Below are 13,631 nucleotides of genomic sequence, written 5' to 3'. Positions count from 1 at the left end.
GAAATGGTGTAGCTGCTGTTGCAGTGAAGGGGAAGGGAGTTGTTTGCTTTTGCTGCATATGCTATTTCATGGAGGTATCGCTTTACCTCGCCGGCAAAACTCCTTTCCTGCGCGAGGGGAAATTCCTGGTTCATCAGTATGGATGCATTGTTTTTACACATTAGAAGTGCTGTGTTGCCGTGTCAATCATCCCGTTAGGATCAGTTTAAGAGCAGTAGGGCTGACGAAGCTGGGTGTGATTGGCTGCCATATGCTGGGAGGGCTCTGGGAGAAGGAAGGGTTGCAGTCTTTCAGCAACAGAGTTTAGGCTGTGTCTTTGCTTCATCATCTGAAGAAAAATCCCCAGATAAGGCACAAGGCTTTTCCGAGTGCCAAAAAAAATAAATAAATATAAATATATATAAATATATATATACACACACGGGCTGCTCATCGTTCTATGTGAAAACTACTTACCATGATGCGATGGGAAAGATATGGCTGTTTGTTTATATCGGATGTTCCTTTTCACAGTGGGAATGTGCTGAATAGACAGGGCTAAACAAGGTAGGAGGATCGTTGGCTTTTATTGAATGTTTAAAGAGTTTGCTGCAGTGTGCTGCATACTGTATGTGTTGCTTGGGGGAGTCGGGGAAACAACGTTTCTCCGGTGAATTAATCCTGTTTGGGTGCAATAGGTGGGTTTTATGGGAACTTGTTTTCAAAAGGAATTAATTTCCAGTGTAAATAGCTCTCCTCAGAAATAGAACGTGAGTATACGCATATTAAAATAACACAAGTAAAAAAAGAAATAGGTCAGTGTGTTTCAGAATTGCTGCTACCCTAATTGGATTTTTAGCTGGGTTGTTGTCTGGAAGTGCTGCCTAGCTTTAAGAAAGAGGAGTCAACCTGGAAATCTGTGAAGTTTATAGCAGGTATGTTTGAAGATTTAGGTGAATTAGACTGGCTGATCTAAATAATTCCCTATCGGAGGCTTTAACTAAAGCCAAGACTGCCTGTCTTAGCCTTGTAGGAGCTGTACAACGAGATTACAATATTTTAACCCGTTATAAAAGTATAGGTGTTTTTCACTGCACTGTGATTCCTTGTGCTCTTGAAGGCAAGCTGGTAGAGTTTTTCGTATTGTAGTTTAGCTGAGCGTTTCCCCTGCCCTTTCCAGGTCTTTGTCCAGGCAGCAAAACAGAACCTATACACGAAAACAAGGCAAACAAGGTTAATAATACGTGCTGCAATTATCTGATCTTTATACATTTTTAATGAGAGAACACACAGCTAGCAGAATAATTTAATGAGCAGGCTGGCTTTTAGAGCAATGATTTCACTGTGCTGAGGCACATCAACTTTCTTGCTGAGGAGGAGCCTCAGCAAGAATGGAGAAGATCTATGTGAAATGCTCTGGAGAGAAGGAAAAGGGTTATTTAGGCAGAAGTCTGTAAAATTATGGAAAAAATAGAGGAGTTATTAATTATTATTATTTACTACATTGGAAGCAAACTTTACTGTCATATTGCAGGAGGGATCTGACATGGCCTCATCCTGTGGTGTGCTGAAGCCTCTTCAACTTTTTTAGACTGCCATATGTATTGATGGTGCTCAGTACCTTTCAGGATCCCATACAATTAGCAACCCAAATTAGCATGCTGTCTTCAGTTGCCTTACAGCAGCATCATGTATAGGTACAGTACATAATATATATTTTTAAACTTTTTTCTTTTTTTTTTTCCCCAAGACTAATGGTGAGACAGCAAGAAAATGTTATTATCTTATTTCTCCTGTTATAGCTATGAACTTTGCATATAAATATTTGTATTCAAATAGGATGTGGGTAGAAAAATAAAGTATATCAGCTGAGGAGGACTAAAGATACAACGTCTTAAAGAAGAAATTAAGTAAAAGAACCTTTCGCTGCCTAGAAAAGCTTTCAATGGTGTAATTTTGGGGAAAGTTTTAAGGTTTTATTTCCCCCTCCCCCTCCAGGAGCAAGTTACGCTAGTTTTAGAAATATTGCATTAAATAGGCCCTTCTAGACCAACTGTCCCTCCCCTTTTCCAAGGAGAAGTACAGGGCACGGGCTCCAAACTCCCGATGTCACCTTCCGGCTCCTCGCAGCTGACTCTGCTCAGAGGAGGTTGATTCAAATTCCCCGTTCCCTGGCTAAATACTTGCTCGAGACCTGCAGCTAGGTTGCTGGCACATCTTCAGTTTATGAAACAGTTATTTTTAAACGCTGTGCTCTTCTAAGTAAAATCAACCTCGTGTCTTCTGAGAATTTTAAACTCTGCTAACAAGTGAAACGCGTGTCAGGATACACAGCATTATTATTAAAAATCCATGGGGTATGGATATGTGTGTTTAAATATCTATCACTGTCGATGTTTAAATGTGGTGTTAAAAGTCAAAATAATCTCTTCCAAGCTATAAAATGTGGGCTAAATTTTTAATTTTTGCAGATAAAATCATGTTCATGCGCAGCTTACAGAGAAAACTTTTTTCATCTTATGTTTTGAGACTGTCTCTTCCTTTCAGATAATTTAAGTGGATGTTTTTCATACCTTTTGAGATTGGCAGTTAGGCATAAGGAGGATAATGCTATATATTAGAAAGGGGAAATTTGCATTCATCACTCAATCAAATAGTTTATATCAAACTATTGACAGACAATCAAGGGGGATTGATTGACAGACAAAGGGATTAAATTCTTTCCTGCTCAAGAAATACTTAATATAGATAGGTAAGTGTGCTTTGGCTTGGAGGGTAAAGGTGGCAGTAAACTCTGTCTTTACAGTTGTTATGTAAATAGTTGGTAATAGAAGTATTTTGGACCAGATTCTGGTGCCTCTTTTCATTTAGTAGTATTTTTTCCTCTTAATTGCTCTGTGGATTTCATCAGAGCTATTAGTGCAGTAACGTCTTACTGTGTGCAGTCTGTCTGTTTTCAAGGAATAATTACTCCGTTTAGAATTAGTTTCTTCATTTTCCTAAGGTAGGGTTTACTAATGAGTTACTTGCCCTGAAATACAATGTTGTGACTTCGTGACTGCAGGATGTTTATAAAGAAAAAGCTAGTTCTTCATTTGTAAGCATATATTTTATAGAAATCTAAAATAATCAATCACATGCTACAAAGTTTTTAATTTTTTTTTTTTTTTTTTTTTTTTGAGAAAGAAAAGTAGCTCTTAATGTTATGCGGGATTTCAGGCCCAGGTCTGGTAACTCATTTCTGCTGTGAATGAATGTTGTCCTGTGTTGCTCACAAGTATGTCAGGAAAAATCTGTACTGTGCTTATTTGTAAAAAGCTCTGTAAAATGCTCAATTTTTATAGTATTGAGAGATGAGAAAAAGGCTTAGTGTTCAAATGAAATTCCTCATTAATGATCTCACATATGGATTTAATTTCCTAAATCGTTAGTTAGACACATTGCTAAGTTTTAAATTTCATTCAATAGCCATTAGTGATACCTTGTTTTCTAATGTTACAAGAAAATTCTGATTATGAGGATTTTTTTTTCTCTTTCATGGAAGAAACCCTTTTTCTTTCTTTTAAACCCCTATGATATTTTTCTCCCCCCCTTCTTTGTGAATAAAAACACATGGCTGTTACAAAGTTGTAGCAAAAGAGAATAAAAACAGTTGCTTTAGAATTTGTTAGTATATATTTTATTTTTAAAACCATTTTCCAGCCTTTGATTTTGAAGCAAATTTGATACATTACGTTTAATACAATGGGTTACGGTTAACTAGTGTGAACCGGTGCTATGTAAGTGGTCTGTAAACAGGCGGAAATTATAGCCTGAGGAAAACAGAAATCATTTCAAGAGGGTGTCAGTGCTGAAAACTAGTTCAAATAATAGTAGTATTAACTGCTTGACTAATTAAACTAATCTTCTTATACATTATTAGCAAATGCAGTGACAGTTGTTGGTTATTGATATATGGAGTTCAAAGTCTCTTTTTAAAAACAAACTTTTTTGCTGTATTTGGGATGGAGGGGGCGTGAGGAGAAAGAAATCATGCGGCTCTTTTCTAGAAACTGCCAATTTCTTAATCTCACCAATTTTTTTTTTATTATTCTTTTTTAATAAGGCCATTAAAACACCGAGCTCTCCCTATGACAACACTGGTGATGTAAAGTTCTTAGTTCAGTATTTTGGGCACGCTAAAAAATGAAAACTTTGGGGCTGTGAAAATTGAAGAGCATACCCAACAGGAGATTAAATGCAAAATCCTTGTAAGTAACAGGAAGAAATACTAATTATGTAGGGGACTTCTTGTTCTAGTGATGATTATTAAAGCTGTTGAGAACTGCTGGTGTGCAGCTTGCCACTTCTGCAGAAGACCTGTAGGATTCCTGGAGCCATAAGTCTGGCAAAGGACCTGGTGGGCTTGTGATACCCTAAATTTTGCAAGTTAGAAGAGCTCAACTATAGTTCTTGTAAACACAAGAGATATATGCACAGGTTTGCACTCTTCCTGCCCCCCCCTCTTTTTACACCTAGATGTATGTCTCCAAATGCGTATATATACATGTAATATGCACACATTCCTAAAAATATGTGTTTTAATTTGTGTGATTTTTTGCAATACAAACCCAATAGCTAATAAAGGCAATATGAGGGATTTAGTGGTACAGTTGTTGCATAAAGAAATGGATCAAGAAATAGTAACAGACAGGTCATATCAGAGTCTATTAATTTTTTTCAATTTTGATCAATAATTTTTTATCAGTTTCTGAGTGGATGATAAACAGGGTTTCAGGAAGGTCTGGGTGTCACATGTTGCTGAACTCATAAACAGAGACAAGGTCAGTCTGGAGGTTTATGTGCTGTAAAATCTCTCCTGCGGAGAGCACAGCGCCTCTGACAATAGGCAGAATTAGAAAATACAGGTAAGGAAAAATACAGAAACGTTTTCCCGCTGTAGTTTTATGGAAGGAAGCTAGGGCTGGGTTAGAAATGCCCTTTTTTTTTTTTTTTTTTTTCTTTTTGTGAATTCTAAAGGCAACTTTTCAGTATGTTTTTTGTGTGTGATCACTTTTAAGAGATAGGCCTAGCAAATAATTTTTTACATTTTTTTTTAACCCTCTAGTGTTCTCTCCTATCCAGTCTGAATATTTTTTTTTTTTTTTTTTTTTTTTCTCCTGGGTTTCTGAGGATTTTTATGGTGTGGCTTTTGTGGTTTTTTTTTTTGTTTTTTTTTTTTTTTTTAAATGCGATGTTATATATGCTTCAGGTATACCAAATGGCCCTCCCCCCCACAATTTTCTGAACCTGTCATGATTTTTGCACTCAATAGGTAGTATGGGCAGTGTTCTAACTTAGTCTAAAACTAACCTTAAATTGCAAAGTAGCAAGACTTCCATTTATTTTCAAGTGCTCGGAAGGATGATTTTCAATGCTGGGTTTCAGCATATTGCGTTTATACCTTAACGCCCTCCTCCATCAGTTTCTCTGTGGGAGACTCCTGACATTGAGGCGACGGAAGCGGCTGCCTTGTAGGTTATCAAAGCCCAGTTTTACTCCATTTTTACCTTTTTTGGGTCCTCCTTCCCACTTTTCAGACAGTCTGCGGTGCTGTTACCAGCAGCTATGTGCATATTTCAAGCCTACAGCCGCACTGGTTTGTCAGCAGACGCCTCTGGTGGGACAGGCAGGACCGTCGCTGGCAGGAGCATACCTCTGCGCCTGCTTAATGATTCGGGACTTCAGCACTGCCTTGTGTTTTATCTATTTAAAAGGCTGGGATAACACCTACGGGATTTCCCTTTCGGCTGTGTTCCCCTGTGGCACAGCGTCCCCAGCTACGACCTCTGACTGCTGTGAGGAGACCCAGGCCACCCTTTACCACTTCCATCTCCTCTCCCCACAACCTGAAGGTGGCGGGGCCTGGGGCACCTCCTCGGGCTGGCGGGAGGCTGCTTCTGCGGAGGAGGAGAAGGAGGAGGAGGCCGGCATGCGGGCTGCTGCTTCTGCCAGGGATTGCAGTGCTGCAGTCCTTATTGGCATGCAGAACGTGCACCGGCAGCGCGCCGCTGTCCTGCAGCTCTAGCCCTTGCCTTTAAAAAGTTTTCTCTTCACGTGTTTTTTGGTGTTTTGTTGTTTTTGTTTTTGGTTTCTTTGTTTTTTTTTTTTTTTTTACACTTCCCCTATGTATTTTAGTCCCCCTCCGCTAATGCTGGGACAGATTATGGGGCCGGATTGCTTAATTGCCATAATTTCAAAGGGGTGGGAAAAAGCCAAAAACACCCTAAGATTTTCTTTGCCACAGTGGGGAAGGCTTTGAAAGTGGCTGCACTGATGTGTTTATAAAGCCGGTACTTTTTTTTTTCTCCCGTTTTTTTTCTTTTTTTTTCTTAAAGACCTCATTTAATGCTCATGACTTTGTGCGGTGAGGCCACTTTCAAAGGCTTTGGTATCCACAGTAGCAGCTCTTTGAAGTGGAAACGCCAGCGGGGGACAAGCCTGCGGCTTAATCCGTGGTGTAAAAGGTCCTAAGTGGTAAGAAGCCACAATATCCATCTCAAAGGGAGAAGCTGGAGAGCAATACCCAGAACTAAATCCATCTCCTGGACCTGAACCTCATCTGTGGAGCTGGAACTGGTTGGACACTTCCATAGGACATGAGGAATCCAGTCCCCCTCCTCTCTCTCTCTCTGGTTTCCCGCTCTCTTTCTGTCCCTGCTTCTCTCCCCAGTCTCTTGAGAAGCAAGACACAACCACTGATGAGGAAGGGAGTGAGGCCTGAGAACAAATATGTGTTTCTGGGAGGTGGGTTGGTTTTTTTTTGCCTTCCCAAGTTGCTAAGTCATCACTCTGGAGGGCAGAGCAGGTGCCACAGTCACTTGTATGATCTGCTCGTACTTGTGGGCATGTGTCTGTCCAGTTAGATCCGTGGCTTTATGGTGGCCCCAGGAGACAAAGATATGCCTTCCCGTTATTTGGAGGTGCCTGCCTTTGGCATGAGGATGATGGAGATATTGCTTTTTGGTCGCCAGTGACTCATTTAAGTGCCTGAAGATAGGCGGAACGAGTCTGCCATCTCTGAAATCTGTTTGTTTGAAATAGGAGATGAAAGTGTTGAGTTTCTCATGAGAGGGTTTGAGGATCAGCATGTCCCTGTGGATCGGTAGCCAGCCCTGGCTGCAAGATGAGGCTGCTGGTAAGGAGCTGCTGTCCCATGGCAGAGAAGGCAGAAGGCTAAGCTGACGACGGGAATATGTGCCTTGACTGGCGCGTGACTAGCTGTTACTTGCCAGGGGTGAGAGGCTTTCTGAGGAGGACTTTCCTTCTCAACCGTTGAATTTAGTAACCATCAGTGATTCTGACGACTATTTAAATAATCCAATTTTTAAGTTGAAAAGTTATTTTAAACTTGTTCCTATTTTTGACCTTCAGTACATCACCTGCCATTCAACTTCACGCTCTAGCTGTTTGCCATATGCAAAGATAACTGTCTGTTGTACGGCTTCCCGACTGCTAATTCACTGAGTGCCTCTTAGTCAGAATTTAGCGTCCCTCATCATCAGTCTGTATGAATGTCATATTCTTTCTGTTGTCAAAAGCCTCACCGTTGCCTCTTCATATATGTAAGCCTTTAAATAGCGCTGATGGTGCTGTTGCTGTTCTCCCTCTCTTCTCTAGCTCCGCAGTGATCTCTTTGAGGTGGGGGGAAACCGAACTTCATTTATCACTCAAGAGTTACATGCTCCATGACTATGCGTAAGAGCATAATTCTTTTCTGTCTTCCTTTGATATTGCCAAATGTTCTGCTTGCTTTATACTCCATCAGCTGCTGAGTATTTTGCTGAAGTTTTTATCAAATTGCCTGTAATATCCACGAGATCTTTCCTCTGTAGTGGTGTCTTGTTTAAATCTAGCGATGTGTACGTACTATTTATAACTTTTCATTTTTTCCCCTCATCTGCATTGTTTTGCCTATCTTTATGTTAAATTCTTACGTCATTTTATCATCCAGTGTACTCTTTATCATGAGATCCTTTTGTAACTCTTCACAGTTAGCTTTAGGTATGACTTTGCAAAAATTTTATGTTAACTGCAAACTTTTATTGTTTACGGTTATGTTGCAAAGCAGAGGAACACAACTCTGTGGGTAAACTTCATTATGAAAACTATAGTAGATTATTAGAAGTAAAAGCATACTATTTCACCATGTGAATTTGTTGGGTTTGGGGGCACTTGTAGAATTTGTTGACCCTGAACTTCTGCTCTGACTTCAGTCTTCATGCCATCTGCAAATGCTTAGCACTTCTAGCTACCTGTTTTAATTACATTTCTTTTAACATCTGTAAGACTCATGTCATCACGAGAACTAGGTCCCGCAAAAATCATGAGCTTATGAAGGTGAGATGATTCATTTGCTTTCATTTAGCTTAATTTTGAGCTTTTAGGATTTGTATTTTCTAGCTCTTCTCTACGGTTGTCAGAATTGTACTCTTTAATAAAATCTGACAGTTCCTTGTAAACATAACTGTGGTTGATAAGGCTTTATGAAATGCACTTGGTGTTTTAAGGCTTTCAGTGAAATTGGTGAGAGGCAGCTGTGCTGCAGTAGGATTGTGTAGTGGGTCCTTAAACCACTGTTTGTTTGTTTGTTTTTCCTCAAAGAGAAATGAAATTAAAACAGACTTAGTAGTAATGGTCTGTTTTGGTAAAGATGACCACCTGTATCTCAACCCTCTTGGCTTCCAGACACCAAAATGTTAGCAAACATTTTACTTAGGGGAAAGGGAAATGTGATGGTTTCCATCTCTGGAGTGCTTCACCACAAGGTAGAAATGATTGCCCTGAAAGAGGACTTTAGAAACAGTGTGTGAGTGTCTACTTTTCTGATTTAAAAATACTAAACTTTTTAAAATTTTATGCCTGTATTAACTCCAGTGCTGTGGTTATGAAACTTAAATTGTGTGGTGACTTGTGCATCAACAGGATTATTCTTTACATTTTCCCTGGTGGACCTTGCTCCTCTGGTGAATGTTTGGCAATAATGAAGCCAGAAAAAATCTGGGACCTTAAATTGTGGATTCCCATCCAACTTTGCAGAAACATAATAAATAATTTTAAAAAACCCCAAACCAAAACAGCAAACCCTCTTAATATGTAAATTGAGTGAACTTTGTTCATAAGAAGTCCTAAAAGGATAAAACTAGAATACCACTGCATCTTTTTAGTCTCTCCCTTTTCTGTCTTTTCAGAGTATAATAGTGCTTTTTTTGGTAGTGGACAGGCAGTTCTGTTCAGTTGCTGTAAAGTGGTACCATGGTTACTACTATTTGAGATGATGGGCAGAGGGATAAACGTGGAGAAGGGCCTTTCAAGTAGATTCTCAAGATTTCTAGAGTCACGGAATCACGGAATCTTCAGAGTTGGAAGGGACCTCTAGAGATCATCTAGTCCAACTCCCCTGCTACAGCAGGATTGCCTAAAGCACATCCCTCAGGACTGCATCCAGGCGGGTCTTGAAAATCTCCAGAGAAGGGGACTCCACAACCTCCCTGGGCAGCCTGTTCCAGTGCTCTGTCACCCTCCCTGTAAAGAAGTTTTTCTGTGCATTTGAATGGAACTTCCTATGTTCCAGCTTGTGCCCATTGCCCCTTGTCCTGTCGCTGGGAACCATTGAAAAGAGCCTGGCTCCGTCCTCCTTAAACCCACCCTTTAGATACTTGTAAACATTAATCAGGTCCCCCCTCAACCTTCTCTTCTCCAGGCTAAAGAGTCCCAGCTCTTTCAGCCTTTCCTCATAAGGGAGGTGCTCCAGTCCCATAATCATCTTGGTTGCCCTGCGCTGGACTCGCTCCAGTAGTTCCCTGTCCCTCTTGAACTGGGGAGCCCAAAACTGGACACAGAGTCTATGCATTGTTATAACGTGGGTATCTCTGTGAAAGCCAAATATTGCCAATGCATACTTTGCAGCTCATAAAGTTGCAGAGGATTACTGGAGGGCATAATTTTGTCTGAGAGAGAGCTGGTTAATTTGTTTGGTGTTTTTTTTTTCCTGGTCTGGATTGATTTTGTCTCACCTGCTTTGTCCTGGAAATGTTGTATGAAATGGAAAGAAGCCCTATCAAGTGTCAGGGGCCAGTGTGTGCACATATGCTGGAGGTTGCAGGATATAAAATCTCTTATTTACAAGCCAAGCAAATATTGCATTAAAATGAGGCACACTGAAAACAGAAAGCTGTTAATTCATTTTATGCGAAGTTGGGTTTTTTGAACAGAAATGTGTGTAAGCATAACAGCAGCAGTCCAATTCTTGTTTATAAATGGACAAATTTTTATGTCTGAATATTGTTGTTGATGTTGTTTATTTGACCAAATCCAATATATTTTGTGTGCTACTTATTGACTGTGTAACACAGAAAATTTGACGTTATCTTTCAAAAATAGTGCCATTTATCAAGGTGAGATTTATGCAGCGTTAAATGAAGCTTTTTGAACTATGATTTAACACAGAAGTTGTGCAAGGCAATACAAATCATACAGTTTAAAACAAAATGTGGCTTTAAATACCCATTTGGGACAGAGCTTCAAGTACAACAAGTGAATTAAACCTTTGAAAAGGACAAAACTGTCGAGACTTATTTTAACCAGTCCAAATTTTCCACTGCAATGTGAGCAGAAAACTCTCTGTTGCCAAAAGCCAGTTGCTTGTACTCAGTGTCACAAGCGTATCCATTGCTTTGGAAGCACTGGTGAGCACCAGGCTGTGCTTAGCAATACTGCTGTCCCCAGCAGGAGGGAGAAATCTCTGTGGTTGCAGGTAAGCAGAGATAGTAGAAAAAGGTCTGGAAAAGTGCTCTGTCAAAACATTTCTGGGAAATATATTCAGTTTTCACTGCAAAAACATTGCAATTCTTTGTGTCAAAGGATGAAAGAATTCTTTTTCCACTTTCCTGTTGAAACACAATTTACAACATAATCCTGTGTACTTATCCATGATAGTAGTTAGGTTACGATAAAATGATTCAACCATATGAAAATAAAGTGTCAAAATGGAATTTTTTTAATATTGTTAAAATACTTCTACTTTTTCCCCCAATATTTTCACCCATCAGTCTGAGGCGGCACTGAGACACAGAAGTTTCCTTCAGGGAAGTTTTCAACAAGACCTAATGAAGAGTAGGAAAGACTTTTTCCTATTGCTCTCTTTCCATATTTAATAGCTGAGTGAAAATAGAGAGGGATTGTCATTTAAATATTAAGAAAATTTTTAATTTAAGGCAGGGACATGCCTGGGTCTGGGACGTAGGAGTACAGGACTAACGCTGCCTAACCAGTCAGTCTTCCTGCCTGAATCCATTCCCTTTTCAACTTCCAAGCTAACAGAAATGAAAAGGAAGGCTCTGTACTTTTACAAGATACTGCTTTTACAAGATACTGCCAGGTTTGGGTTTTTACCTTTCCGAAATCTGAATGTAGTTTATGTCCCCTTTTACTGTTGCAGACAACTGAACTATGCACATGGCAGGAAAATGAGTATGAACTTATCCAATGTCCTTACTGTAGGCTAATAAACTTTCCGAGTTTATTCCTGTGCATCCTCTCTGTGCATTAAGTACTTTGTCTCCTGTTACTTATAAAAAGAAAAAAAACGTAGTTTATTTTCTAAAATGAAACTGGGTTAAACAGTAACTTTCTTCAAGTGGCAACGGGTGGTGAGCTTTTTGGACTGAGGGAGACATGTTACACAAATTAAAACAACAGATCGATATGACCCATTTTTATTGGGTCAGTGCTTCTTAATCAGTGCTCAAGCAAAAGGAAGGTCAGTAGCAGTACTGCACACCAAGCCCAAAATTCGTCATCCTAGAGATCGGGGAAAAGAAAAAGTGTTTGCTCTGGTAGGCAGCATCTGCAGACAGTTACTGTGCATTCCTTTCAGTTGTAGCTCTGTTATTTGCCTCAGGATTAAATAGAAGTTTTCAATATTTCCAAGGAAACAGAAATTCACCAGAACTTGCAAGTATTCTGAGAAAGGCTCGTCTTTGTTTCTCTGCCACCAATTGCAAAAACAATTTTAGAGGAAAAGCATTCTCTTTCTGAACTCATGATACCTATTTGACAATAGAATAGTGGTGAACTAAATGCAAATTTATTTTATTCCAGGGAGAATAAATTTCCATTAGGTATTGTCAAGCATAATGCAGGTAGCCTCTGAAGTTTTAAATGGGGGAGGGGGGGATGTGTGGAAAAATAAATGGTGTGAATTTTGAAAAGAAAGTCTTTTACTGCTTTTACTGTCATCTTCACATTGAGCTTGATAAGATATTTTCTTTATTTTCCTTGGAGGACCAAAGATAATCAAGGAGGAAGCAGTCTCTCTGTTCAAAACACAAAAAGGCAACCTGCCTTCATAAGAGACCAATAAGGTTGAATACTACTTCTTTTTTTTCCTCCAGGGCCGTGCCAAAAAAACGCCATTACTGGTTTTTGAAAAATGGCTTTTAGTGGAAGATTTCAGCTTCTGTTATAGAAAACATTTGCTGTCTGAATGTTAGCATAAAAACATTATTTAAAAAAATAAAATGAAATTGCCTTTGAAGGTACTTGATAACAATCTGCTATTCCATAGGTGACTTTGAAGTTAGGTTGCTGTTCTGTCTTTTTAACTGCTGTAAAATAGAAAGTATTCGGAGATAGACGCTTAATCTGGCTTTGCAGTATGTCCCGTGAGATATGTGAGAAGTAAAGCACTTGCATATGTTCTGCTTCATGAGGATTTCTTTAGTTTTGGAAGTAAATAAAACTGTTGTTGCGTGTAACGTGCACGCTACTAATGAAGAGAGAAAAGGGAATTGAATCCTTGCGATAAAATGGACGCTGATGAAGGCTTGCTTGGGCAACCCTCTGAGAAATAAAGTCACTATTGAGGTTTTTTCTTTTCCCTGTTGAAAGCGCTTTCCCATTGTGATGAGCTGCTGCTTCTTCCAAAATATGTTTGAGACGGTTGTGAACTGCTCCGGTTCTGGCAGAATGCGATCAGAGTGCCTCACTTGAGCTCCTTTGGGCACGCTCTCAGGTGTTCCTTCTTCTCTGTTGGATTGCTGAGAAAGCATTGCTCCTAGGAATGCTCCAGGTGATGCAGCTTGGGGTGCAGAAGAAGGGGTCTTGGTGTTTCTTCCTCCTCTGGTAGGTTTTAAAAGCTCTTTTCTCCAAGCTCAACTTTCACTTGGAAGGAAAAGGTACATTCTCTTTTCTAGTTTACCCATTCAGGGGTAATAAAAAGACAGTAACAACACAGATTTACTTAAGGGGTTTTGTAATCAGCCATCTTGCTTCCCAGCTCCATTTGGTGTTTTCAAATTTTTGTAAATCTCCGAAGTCCTGAAGTGTTTCCTTCCATATCCACACTCCTCTCCTGAGAGTCCAAGCTTTTGTCAACAGTTGTGAAAACCAGTCAGGCTCCCTCTTCGTATTCTACTTCCTATGCACATGATGATGAAAGACGCTTCTGACAGAGCAGCGTTCAAAAAGGGAGTAAGCAAATCCAGGGAAGAAAAATCCAGTGAGACCTTCTAAGTACAAAGACATCAGTTACAGGTTGCTGGGGGAAGATTCCTGGAAATTATTGCACACTACCTGCCCTGGTTTTGCATTCTTCTGTAGACAGCTGGTAT

The 13,631-nt window shown here is 39.7% G+C and overlaps 1 protein-coding gene across 19 annotated transcripts in view; it reads left to right on the top strand.

Moving 5' to 3' along the window:
• Window positions 1-13,631, top strand: part of MBNL2 (muscleblind like splicing regulator 2) — a 111,999-nt gene that overhangs the window by 15,807 nt on the left and 82,561 nt on the right. For 3 of the 19 annotated variants that reach the window (XM_074562784.1, XM_074562719.1, XM_074562689.1), the window contains exon 1: window positions 7,644-7,716. The exons of 14 other annotated variants lie outside the window; for them this stretch is intronic. The gene's annotated coding sequence lies outside the window, so the exon portion shown is untranslated. Of the gene's footprint in view, window positions 1-411; window positions 547-7,643; window positions 7,717-13,631 lie in introns of those variants that run through there. 2 more of the 19 variants (XM_074562775.1, XM_074562757.1) reach the window with 1 other exon arrangement.

Source organism: Larus michahellis, chromosome 1, assembly GCF_964199755.1.
Source record: "Larus michahellis chromosome 1, bLarMic1.1, whole genome shotgun sequence".
NCBI lineage: Eukaryota > Metazoa > Chordata > Aves > Charadriiformes > Laridae > Larus > Larus michahellis.
Note: the sequence above shows the minus strand (reverse complement) of the source record. Positions and strands in the feature narration are given on the sequence as shown.